The sequence below is a fragment of the Protopterus annectens genome, chromosome 7.part0 (assembly GCF_019279795.1).
Source record: "Protopterus annectens isolate FY-2018-M chromosome 7.part0, PAN1.0, whole genome shotgun sequence".
NCBI lineage: Eukaryota > Metazoa > Chordata > Ceratodontiformes > Protopteridae > Protopterus > Protopterus annectens.
The window spans coordinates 679,881,191-679,894,237 of record NC_056739.1 but is presented as its reverse complement, the minus strand read 5'-3'; positions in this window follow the sequence as shown (position 1 = coordinate 679,894,237).

The window sequence follows — 13,047 nt, the reverse complement described above, 5'->3', positions numbered from 1 at the left end:
TCTTTCTCACTTAGCCATGACAATGTTTGTGTAAATGGATCCACAATTGGCCCCCATAACTACACCTTTTGTTTGATGGAAGAACTGTCCATCAAAAAAGATGAAGTTATTCATAAGTACTAGTTTGAAAAGTTCCTCCAAAAGGTTAACTAAATCAATCTCAATGCCTTTATGTTCCAGAAAGTCATGGAACCAGCTTAGTCCTACATTGTGAGGTATCATGGTGTATAAATTAGAACACACCTGAGTTTGTCATCTGACGAAATCTTGAATATTTCCAAGATGAAAGCACTTATCAGATAATTGTCTGATAGTGACTCTACCAACTCTGGATTTAGTTTTGCTTGTTAATTTTTACTTTTACATTAAACATTGGAAAGTTTTATTTTCTCTGCCTGCTGTTGGATACGTTCTTGGCCGTGTTCATTGTTTTTATATACATCCAGTCTAATTGAAGTCCACTTCAATTGCCAGCTCTTGGTAGTTACCCTTTTGGATATATGATCTAACCATATTTCAGTTAGTTGAATAATGTAATCATTTATATTATTCAGTTTTATATTATTTATGTTGACAGATTAATGAATTCTGTTAAACTGGAAGAAGTAGACTGACCTCCTGCAACCCCCTGCTGGTTTAGATCTAAAAGTGCTCAGTACCCAACCTAGGACTTCAAAATACTGGCTAAGCATCTTTTGAAACATTTACTGATTATTGGTGTTAAACAACTCAGTCTCTATTTGTCCATTAAGTCTACTCTACCTCCATTGAAAACAAGTAGAATGTGAGAGAGCTACACCTCCTCTGGGACAATGTGTTTTTATAATTAAGAATTAAATATGGTTACAAGAGGTTTTTTTACAATATCCTTAATCTTACAAACAAACTCTACAGATAAATTGCTGTGTGCCGTACTAGATTATCATTTAACTCTTCCTAATGTTTGTTTAAACATATCAGTAGTAATAACTGGGCAAATTATATCTCAGATATCATATATATTATCATATATATGCTCAGATTATGCCAGAGACATGGACACTAGCAAAATATATTTTTAATGTATAGATAATTAGTTAATCAGAAAGCACACTGCTATTTTTAGAGCAATGCACCCACAAACATTGTTGCTTTTTTGTGTGAGTCATTGACTTTGCACAGTTGTGATAACAAAGAAAATAGTGCATTCAGGCAGCATTTAAAGGACCTACTAGATGAAGCTGGATAACTTGAGTTGCCATTTTGGGACAGTTGGAATAGTATATGAGGATCGCCTGGGTCCAATGCTGGTGTGACAGGAATAAAGAAGGAGGGGCCATTCTAGACTTCTCTCTGAAAAATGGCTCGATGTAGGTACAATGAATGTCAAGGTAAAAACTCCCTCATCAATCTAAACAAACAACTCAGGGGGCTTATCAAGTGTACCAAAGCCAAATTTGAGGTAAAATTGCCTCCTAGGCCAAAGACAACCACAAAGTCTTCTTCAGCTATGTCCGTGACGTTAAAGACAATACACAGCTGTGTACTGAATTAATTGGAAAAGTACTAAGCCAAAAGATGTAGCAAATCTATTGATGTAGAAGTTTACCTCCAGTTTCACCTCTCTCTGCCCCTCCATACATCCCTCAGAAAAAGCCCACAGCCATAACTTCCCCTATTATCACTAGGGAACAGGTCTTCAAGGCACTCTTCGATGGGAAGAAGACTGCATTGATGGGTCCCTGTAATATACCAAGATGCCTTCTTAACAGCATGAAACATGATTTATCAGGCAGACTAGAATCACATTTTAACCACAGCCTCCAAATAGGTTTTGTGCACCAAATGAAAGGAGGGCAGCAACAATTATCCCACTTCACAAGGGTGGTCAATTTATGGACCTAAGGGAACTACTGACCCATAATATGTAAAGCCAATGAAATAATAATTATTAATATGGTAATTGACAAAATAGAGAACCTACCAGAAGCTAGATCCAACTCAGTTTGGTTTCATTAAGGGCAGGTCACGTCTATTCAACTAGGTAGACTTTTTCGAGGAGATCAACAAAGCAATAGTCAAGGTCAAGGTGGTGCACATTGCCTACCTCATCCTGGCCAAAGCATTCAGCAAAATACTAGCATTGACACGAGCAATACTCAGCACTGTAAATAAGCTCACTGAATTAGGTATTAACCCCTGTGTTACACACTGGATAGCTAACTGGCTCTCAGACATGACCCAAGCAGTTAGGAAAGGGGAATCTACCTGTACAAAAGGGACAGTCACTAGGGGAGACCCTCAGGATTCAGTGCTGGGATCGCTTCTGTTTGGCATCTTACTTCTCTGAAGTCCAGACTAATACCAAACATATCTAACTGACCAAGTTCGATGATGACTGCAAATTAAGTGCAGTCATTGAATCCCCTGGGACATAAATACCTCCAAGAAAGCTAGTTCCAGAATGATTGCCTTAAATCAAAGTGCATGATTGTATCTTTTGGTAGGGCAGCCATCACTGTAAGTTACTACATTGATAATATACCCCTTAGAGTAAGCCCAGTACTCAGGAATTTAGAAAGACATGTAGAGACTGACTTGCCATTAGACCATCATATGTCTACTGTAGTAAGAAAATCATTGTATGTTGTGCAGCTTATAAGCAAATGTGTGGCAGCCAGGTCCAACAATGTTATTGTTCCATTGTACTCTGCCCTTAAAAGAAAAAAAAATCATTGTGTTCAATGACCCTTTGGCAAGTACTTGACCAGGTATGCAATAACTGGAGAGTCCACAGCGGTTCCACACAAAAAAATACATGGTTTGGAAAGAGAGTCCTATGCAGACCACCTCAAAGTCCTGTCCTTATGGTCAGTCTTCTAAAGGCTGCTGAGATGTGAACTATGCCTGACCTACAAAGCATCCTCTAATCCAACCATAATGGACCTGTTGCACATCTTTAAAACAAATAGCATTTGAAACGCCCAGTTCTGAGACCCAAACCTCACCGGCATCATAAACAGGAAATGATGGAGGGACAAGTATGTGCCTCAGATGCTATCCATTCTTTGCAACAGACTTCCCATCCATATGACGGAATGTTCTTCCTTGCACTTATTCAAGCAAAACTTGGAACAGTTTATGGGGAACTGTAAATTTACCTTAGGTCTGACACCTATTTTTCTATTAGAAAAAGGAAGCTTGTAAATGCTTAGCCATTCATGCCTAATTTTATATACCCCCACAAAACCTAAGGGCTAATACCTTTCTATTATTTCTGGGAAGGTTTACTAGTCTTAAAAAAGCTCTTTAGGTGATTGGCCTAGTAATCTCCTATGATCCTATGGTAGCCAATACATGGTTCAGAAAGAGAGACAGTCACAAGATTTCATGCAAGAGTAGCCAACACACAACTCAGGTAGACTTCCTCCTTTGTAAGGAAAGAACATTAAAGATTGTGAAGTCATTGCTACTGAAACAGTTGGGCTACAAACCACTGGTGGCTACAACCAGTTGTAAGCAATGGTCAGAGAAGGATGTATGATCAGAGACGAGGCTGAAGACCTCGAAGTCATCTGGAGTGAATGTACAAGAATTCAAGGTAATACTCAGGGCCCTCTCTCCTCAGGATGAAATAGCTGGAGTTGAAGAAAAATGGCAACATCTCAAAACAACATGTATGAAGAGTATACATCAGATATGTGTCTAAGCCACATTTGGAAAAAAGGTGCATAAGGAAAGCTGGTGGAGGAATGCAGAAGTACATGACATTATTAAAAAAAACATTGCAGGCTAAGAAAAAATACTAGTTGGCTAACAAAGATGCTGAGAGGGCAATCACAATAACAACAAAGGAGGTATCACAGGCATTCTCCCAGCATCTGAAAGGTGACTCAGTAGATGGCAAAAAAATCTTTTAAGGATGCAAGGCAAAGACAGAAAGATAGTTATCAGAAACCATTTATAACAGATGCAAGCAAATACCTGCTCACCAGTCCACAGGATAACAAAGGCAAATGGACGGAGTACAGCTTCTAAATGAAGAAAAGCCCACAAAAGCTGTAGTGTCCCATACAAAGCCTACATTGAAAAAGGAAAAACAGGCTGTCTTAGAAGAAGTAATTGCACTAAGGAAAAGGAAGTCAGGGAAAATCAGTAGGCTTAAATGAAATCACAGCAGACATGATTATGATACTGGGAGAGTTTGGGGAGAAATTTCTCCTAAAGTTCATAAGTTAGTACTAAGCTAACTGCCCTTCTGAGCCTAGCCAATTATCTCCTGTGAGACTCAAACCCTGTATTTTGTGTTTGGAAGTCAAACCCCTTAACCATTAGGCCATCACTCATCACTGTGCTAAGAGGCACATGCAACCTACATCACTGGAGAATAAACATACTAGTGCAACATGCATTATGAACTTGCTTCATTATATCATTAGAAACAATATGTTTCATGATGCATATATAGAATATGCTGATTAGCAGACATCACAATCTGATCAATAATTTCAACTTGCTTCAAGGTATTTCAATCAGACAAGAATCAGACAAGTTTGAAGACATTTTGAAAATAACATTTTTTTCTCTAATTTTGCAGAAGAAGGACAAAAGGAAAATCTTTGAACTTTGTGAAAAAATCCTTTTACCTGAGTAATGGTGACCTTAAAGGTGATTTTAATAAGTAATAGATCTCTATAGGCCTGACCTCACATAAGAAAAATAATGTCAGAGGAATGTACATTTGTAACCCCACATTTTTGCATTTGATGTGGAATGTTCATCATCTTTGGGACTTCCATGCAAACAACAGGCAGTGTTTACATACGGTATAAGGCTGATACAGATATTTCTCTTCAGGTGGATATGTAGATTATCATTGCCACAGGTCTGTGTGAAGTACCATATTACTGCTTCAAAGCTGGGCAAGATGCCATTTGCTGATAGTGAACTACAGCCACTGTAATTTCAAGGGTGTAACAGCAACCGTGAGGACTGACAGACCATTACAGCAAATGTGGGGCCAATACATACTACATTCGAGGTTGTAGTACCTTAGAGTATTACCCCACTTCAGCTTCTAGTGACCCAGACATTAGCATATATACATAAAAAGAGGTACAGGTCCCATATCAGTGATTGCAGGGGGCAACTCTTGCCTTTTCAAAAATGCTTTAATGCTGTAAAAGTGAGTTATCTAAATCCATGTCCTAGCTTTGAAATGTATTTATTTATTTGACATTTGTCAACCGGGTTAGTCCAACTGGGCAGGTGCCATTTTTCAGCAGAGACCTGAGGCGAAAAGTTCCAAATTACAAAGTATAACAATTGATAACACAAATATGTACAAGATAATAACAATCAAGATAAAAGTATACATATATAGTTTTCTATTTTACAGGCTAACTGCAATGTCTTTTGGCTTCTGCCATTAGGGGGTCACCACAGCAGATCACCAGTCTGCAAAGTAATTGGCAGTGGAGTTTTTACAGTGTCGAGTTGCCTGACTGGCGCCCAACCTTCACAGAAGGTACATGCACACACACACACACGCACCTACCTGCATGTCTATAAAATTCACTTGACTGCAGGAAGGACATGCAGAGTTTACACAGAAGGCGCTCCAGCCAAGAATCGAAGTCGAGAACCTCTTGCTGTGAGGCAAGAGTGCTAGCAGCTATACCACCACGGCCTGTTTTACAGGCTAACTGATGAATGAAAACAGTATAAAATATAACAGTGGTGACAATACAGTTTTTCATACTCATAGTCACAGTAGTGTTACCTGAAGAATATAGATAGAAGGAGGTAGTTTAGTAGGATGAAAAGGAGACTAAGTATGGGAAAGGCATACTAAGTAATATACTACTTAATATTACTATATTTTTCACACACAGGCCATGGCCTCCTCTGCTGTTTTTTTCCATGAGTTAAGGTCTTCATAAGTATATATATATATATATATATATATATATATATATATATATATATATATATATATAAAGAGAGAGAGATATTTATATTATATCTTTGAGTTTTCAAAATCTCGAAATTCATATTTTCGACACCACATGAAATAATTTCCAAGAAATAAAATTAAAAAAAAAATCTACATTTTTGCAAGGAGGTAAACTGTGCCCCCAACACCCCCTGGAAATTATGTATAATAACTCCAAGCTCTCACTACAGTGGAGAAAAGGGTGAATTCCCCATTTAAGCATTTCTGTAGATTGTGGTACAATGGGGATCATGGAATATACTCTTTTCCCTGCTGCAGTGTGATCCATGGGCAGCCTGTGCTATTGGACTGCAGGACTGTAGTCCCCTCCAGCTGTAAAAGAAAGAAGAAAGACCCCAGCTGTAAAAGAAAGAAGAAAGAAACTAAAAAAAGGACAAAAATCACGGACTTTCGTGCATGCGCACTCCGGCATTTCTGACATCCAGACTGCTGCTGAACCAGCAGAGCTCCAGACTGATTCAGCAGCAGTCCAGATTAGAAACATAGCAATCAAGAGCATCAGGACTTCATCATGGGATCGTGCAGGAAGGAAGGACTACCATGGGACATAGCTTAGCGAGTGGAGTGATATACAGCAACGGAAGGCCCTGGACCCAAGTAAGTGTATTACAAGCAACTGTGTGTGTGTGGAATGCCCCTGTTGCTATATACTGGTGGTTAGAGAGAACACATGGTGGTGGGTAGAGAATACCTCAGGCTTGAGCCCTGTACCTTAGGTGCAGGTGGCAAGGGCCTGAATTCCCTACCCACCACCATTTGTAAAAAATTTGCAGATTTTTCCCTCATATTTGTTCTGTACTGTTCCTCATAAAATCTGTGCTTTTTGTATTTTTGTTTCCTTGCACAGTCAGTAGTGCAGTGGTGCACTGGTAGCATTATTGCCTGACAGTTACAGGTTCTTTGATTTGATTCTTGGCTGGGGTGATGTCTGTGTGGAGTCTGCATGTTTTCCCATCTTACAAAGACATATGTCTGGAGTGTTTTTCCCTTGGCCTCTGCTGAAAACTGGCTTTTGTTCCAAGTCAGACTTTCCTGGTTAACAAATGTTAAATAAAAAAATAACTAGCATTTGAATTTTAGACTACATATACTTCAGAAAGTACATGGTAAAACAAAACCTTTTATTCTAGCAATTTTCTAAGTTTATAACATTGATATTTGAAATTTGTCCCTTTTTTGGGACTGTATTCCCCCATTATTGGCTTCATCCAGTTTTTTTGTGCTAAGGTTGAGAGCTATGGTGAGAAATGAATTCACTGAATGTGTTTGGGGGCTGTATTCCCCCATTACTGGCATTGTTCATGTGTTTTTTTGCTAAGAAGTTGAGAGCTATGGTGAGAACTGAATTCACTGAATATGTTTGGGGGCTGTATTTCCCCATTATTGTATTTGTGCAGGTGTTTTTTTGTTAGGAGGTTGACAGCTATGGTGAGAACTGAATTCACTAAATGGTAGCCATTTATATTTCAGTCTTCCTCTCGTTCACAAAGCAGATGATTTGGCATAGGGGTATGTTGCTCTGTCTGTTTTGCACAGGGTCCTGGGTTCAATACTTGGCAGTAAAATGTATTGTGGTAACACAGCATTTTATTCTAGCAACTTTCCAACATTATACAAGCAATATTTAAAATGTGTTCCTGTTTTTTTTGGCTTTTGCCCCCCCCCCCAATAAATTTTGGCTTTTTCCAGATTTCTTGTGCTGCAAAGTTCAGAGATACAGCTGAGTGTCAAGTAGGTTTTACAAGTAGCTGAGAACTGCAGAGGAACAAAAATGTAGTGCTGCTTATGGTACGTCTGGTTGCATTGTTAATAGCACAACAGGTAATGCACTTGCTTTTGGTGCAGAAGTCTGTGAATTCTACTCCCACAATAGATAGATGCATTGCTGATTCTGTACTGTGTTGTAAAGGGGGTGGATGCTGCAGTCCTTTTTGGTGAAGATACCTAGTAACTATGAAACTGTTATCAATTTGCCATCCATTTCCCTATTGCAATATTACTAGCTTATCAATTTTTAATGCAATGTAGGCAATTTATTCCTCAAGGGCAACAGGCGCTTTATTTGTAGATGAAACAATGAAATATAAAATTGTTTGGTAGCTGCAACCTCTTCATTAGCTACAGATTTCTTTAATGTGGAATTATTTAGATGACTTTTACTTCTTCAGAGATTGTGCATATTTACTGAAACTGGTGGACTGTAGAAGTTTGATTAGACTTTTATGATGGAAATGTTCTGAATTGGGCAGTTTTGTCATTATTGGTGCTTGCTGTTTGTTTCATTGTTTACTGGAAAAATGTTCAAAACAATAAATTTAAAACACCCTCTAACAACTGTACTGTATTGTACAAGGACTATAATATAATACAATCATGGAGGTGCATCAAAGACCCGTGGTGGTGCTGCAGTGGCATTGTCGCCTCACAATAAGACACTGTCCGGTTCATTTCTCAGCTAGAGCATCTTCTGCATGGAGACATGCGTGAATGGGTGTACCTTCATTGAAGGTTGTGCATCAGGGCTGGTAACTCGGCACATAAAAATCAACTACCAATCATTAGTGGACCAGAGTTCTGCTGTGGTGACCCCTAACTGTGAAAAGCCGAAAGACACAAGGGAGGTGCATCAAAGAGCATGTGTATGTTTTGTGTGCAAGAGGCCTATGATTTGAAAACAGCCCAAAGTTAATCTTTATCTGTCACTGGCAAATGTATTTCCTTTGAACGTGGGTTTCAATGCTGTTTCAATGAATGTGAGTTTCAAGAGCAGAGAAGTTTTAATGCTAAGTCTATTTTCATTGTGAGACTGCATTGCTTTGTTTAGCAGATATCTATTAGTGTTTGTGCTGTAAAATGCAAAATAAAACTTTCAAATCCAATTCATCACAGAAGTAAAGCAGTATACATATTACAGTATTTGTGGTAAATGGGATGAAATAACCAAGGAATGGGACATTGGAATGGTTGCAGCATGGAGGCTCCATTCAACTATGATTTTGTGAGGGGGAAAAGGGCAGCAAACTCAAAGACAGCCCCGGCTGAACTATACCTCTCAATTGTCCAGATTTTTATAGAATGAATAGATTTTTGCTTGTTATTTTTGGTTTGTTCCTCATAAAATTTGTGGTTTTCTAGCAAATCGTTTAGGAATGAAGTCACTAAATAATGACAGACATTGAGTTTCAGTCATCATAACCTTCAGAAAAATGCATGTTAAAGCAAGGCCTGTTATTTTATCAACTGTCTTAAATTTGCACAAGAGCAATTTTTAATACTGTTTGTATGTTCCCCCAATATATTTGGCCTTGTCCAGATTTTCTGCATTAAGAGGTTGAGAGGTATGTGCAAATAAATCGCTTTATAGAATTAGGAATATCCAAACCACTCAACTGTCCTCAATTTTGGCTCAAAATGTTGTTCTCCCCCTAATAATCCCTCTGCAAAATGGCAATTTTGGAAGAAAACATGGAGGGTTTACAATTATAAATAACTACGCTATCGTCTCTGTGTGTGACAACGAAAAACCACAGAGAAAACGCAGTGTAGGCTCCAAAAATATGTTTTATTGCAGCAATTATAAATAACTGTAATGATCAGAGTTATAGATTACTTTTATTTCATAAATGCATGTAGATTCTCTTATTTTGTCAGCTGCTCAAGTTAACAGTATTAATATTAAAAAGGTGTCCCTTCTTTAATAGGTACCCAATTGTATTGTGTGGCAATTTTATATTTCTGCAGCACATTTTTTGTCCGTTTTTCATAAAATTGTGGTTTTCTGGCAAATTAGTGGCAAATCATTAAAGACTGAAGTTAGAAAATAATGGCAGACATCTGAGTTTCAGACTTCATACTTTTCAGAAAATTCATACTAATGCAAGACCTACTACTATTCTATTATCTTTCTAAGTTTATAAGAGCAATATTTTAAAAGTGTCCATATTTTTGGGCCTGTGTCCCCCTTCTATGTATGGCTTTGTCCAAATTTCTTGCTCTGAGGTTGAGAGGTATGAGTGTCAGCTCCATCAGCGTTAGCCAGAGACATTTCAAATTGTGACGTACTTGTTGCACCCCACTCCCCCATTTAGTGACTCTGGATGTGTTCAAGCAAGGCAAGGAGCAGTTATGCAGTGTAAGTGTGCAGAGTATTCCCCCATCCAAGGTAGACACAAGTACAACAGTGGTTTTCATCTGCCTTTGATTTTGCAGAATGTTCTGGTTTTCTGTCATGTTTTTATACTATTGATTTATGCTTCTTATTATTCAGAAAATGCATGCTGTCGCAGTGTCCTGTTGCTCTGTGTTTAAGTAACAATGCTTTAATGACCATCAGGTAAGCTTGTTGGAGATTGTAAGATGCAAGTAAGCTTTAATAAGCATACTGTTAAAGAATTACCAACACTAAAAATCTTTTTGTTGTTGCCATGCAGAGAATATTTACATAACTAGATAACGTATAAGCCTTAGGTACTGAAATGCATATGACAGTATTCGTAATAAAAGACAGAATTACAGTGTTTTCAGAAGCTCATTACATTTGTTGGAGACTTGCAGTCATCTTTGCAGGCTTTACCTGTAAACTAAACAGAATGCCAATCTATCGTGTGTGGACCATAACTTGTGCAGTAATCCTTTAAGCAATTTATCTTGAGCTTGTTTCTTGTTTGCTGTTCATTTTTTACTTTGATCATGTCTTCCCCATGAAACAAGTAGATAGTTGTTGTCATGCAGCAGGTCTTTGTTTGGATAAGAAACATTTTTACAAGTGGGGATATCACAGAGATTGCTACTTTCAGCATGTTACTTGGTAATTTTATAAAGATGAATATAAATTATAATTAGAACTGCAGTGCAAGGAGAAGTGGTTTGAGTTGAGTGCTGCTTGTTTTTTTTTATATACTTGGTTTTGACTGGCATTCCAGTAATGTATTTAAAAAGTAATTTATTTTTTCATGCCTCACAACCTTTGTGTTTCTATCTAGATATTAAGCAAGCTGTCATGTAGCCAATGTATTGAAATATTTTTTCTTCTACACTTCATTTTGTCTTGATTAGACTCTGATAATGATAGTTTGGCACCCAGGGCAGCATATTTAATTAAAGTTCCAGTTGTTGTGGTTTTGAGCACATATATGTACACATAGACATATATGGTTAGCCCTCATGCTTCACCTTAGTAATGGGTGCTAACCTTAATACTGCCCCTTCCTCTAACCATAACCCCACACCTTACCTTAATAAAATCCTTCTTGTAACACTGCTACTATACAAGTACACACCAAACACATACGAACAACAATAAATCTATTCCCTTACCTAACCATAACAGACACACACTAACACAAAAACATACAACAATTATCTCTAACCCTATCCCTAACTCACAAACAGACATACAGACACTCTCACCACCACTAATCCAACTCAACCTGTCTCCAGAAAACAAAACTTTGTCATTTGCAAAACTTGGCTATCCATACCGTCGACATTAAACACCATCCCTACATTTGTTAACCAAACGAACATTTAACAGAAAGCAGGGGATGCATATATGACTCTAGTCTGCATGATTAAATTTCTTTATCACTGAAGTGAAAATACCAATACAAAATGTTCAAACATGCAGAATACTGAATGCCCTTAATATTAAAAAATGTCAAGAAAGGAAAATTATTTATATATATACATACATACATACACAGACATGCATATATATATATATATATATATATATATATATATATATATATATATATATATATATAGATGTACACACACAGATATATGTGTGCATATATACATATATACATATACAATCTTTGTGTGTGTGTGTTTGTGTGTTTGTGTGTGTGTATAAAGTGACAGAGAAACATGAAAAAAGAAACCTCCTGCACGGTAGCAATTGCAAGGCTCAAGAAACACCAACACTCAGGAACAAAAAATCAGAGCCAGCAAACGGTGACTGAATAAAAAGATTGTATTGAACAAAATCACAGCATATTGTGACAAAAACAAAGTTGCTGGCAAAGCACAGCCTTCTTCAGTGTACAAAAAAATCATGAGATACAATAGCTGCATATATACAGATAGCAGAAATCCTATTGGCTAAGAATTGCAGGTGTTCATTAAGTCCAGGAGGGAACAACCCACCCAGTCTAATAATCCATTTCTTTTCTTTTGTATTTAATATGGAATGCCATTCAGATTTATTTGCCCTATTCCCTAGAATCATATCAATGACAATAAAGTTAAACTTGCTGGTGGACTGTACTAATGTGTGTTTATAAAGAGCATTGTGTATCCTCTTTTGTTTAATGTTACTTATGTGCTCGGAAATACGAATTCTAAGAGGTCTGGACGTTTGTCCAACATAGAAAGCACCACAATTGCAAGAAGCTAAATAAATAATCCAATCACTGGAACAGTTTGAAAAAAATCTCAAGTCAAAAACTTGTGAGCAATTCTGACTGGAGAACTGTTTAGACTTATAGATATATTTCCAATTGTTACAATGTCCACATGGAAAACAACCTTGTAGTGGTTCTCCTGTCAGTGTAGTTTGTACCAAATCATGTGATTTGTTATCCCTGTGTTTATAATGATTGAAGAAAGAATTGAGATTCTTCCCTTTCCTATAAGAAAAAAGACAGTTGTCAGGGATAATGCTGTTAATCTCCATGTCACATTGTAGGATATTCCAATGCCTCCGTACACTTTGGATAAGGCGGTTGGAATTACGAGCAAATGTAGTTGTAAATCTAAGAGGTTGACCAGATGTATTGGCATGTGTCTTATATGTTAGTAAATCACTTCTATTCATAGAGCCAACCTTATTGCTGGCCATGGTTACATCACCACTTCTATATCCCCGAGATTTAAATCTGTTGGTTATATCAGATTTATGTTTCAAATAAGTGCTTTCCTCTGAACAAATGCGTTTAGCACGTATAAATTGTGACTTGGGAATATTGCGTGCTATATGAGGTGGATGATAACTAGAAGCATGCAGAATTGTATTATATTCTGGAAACTTCCTGTATATCTCAGTGGAT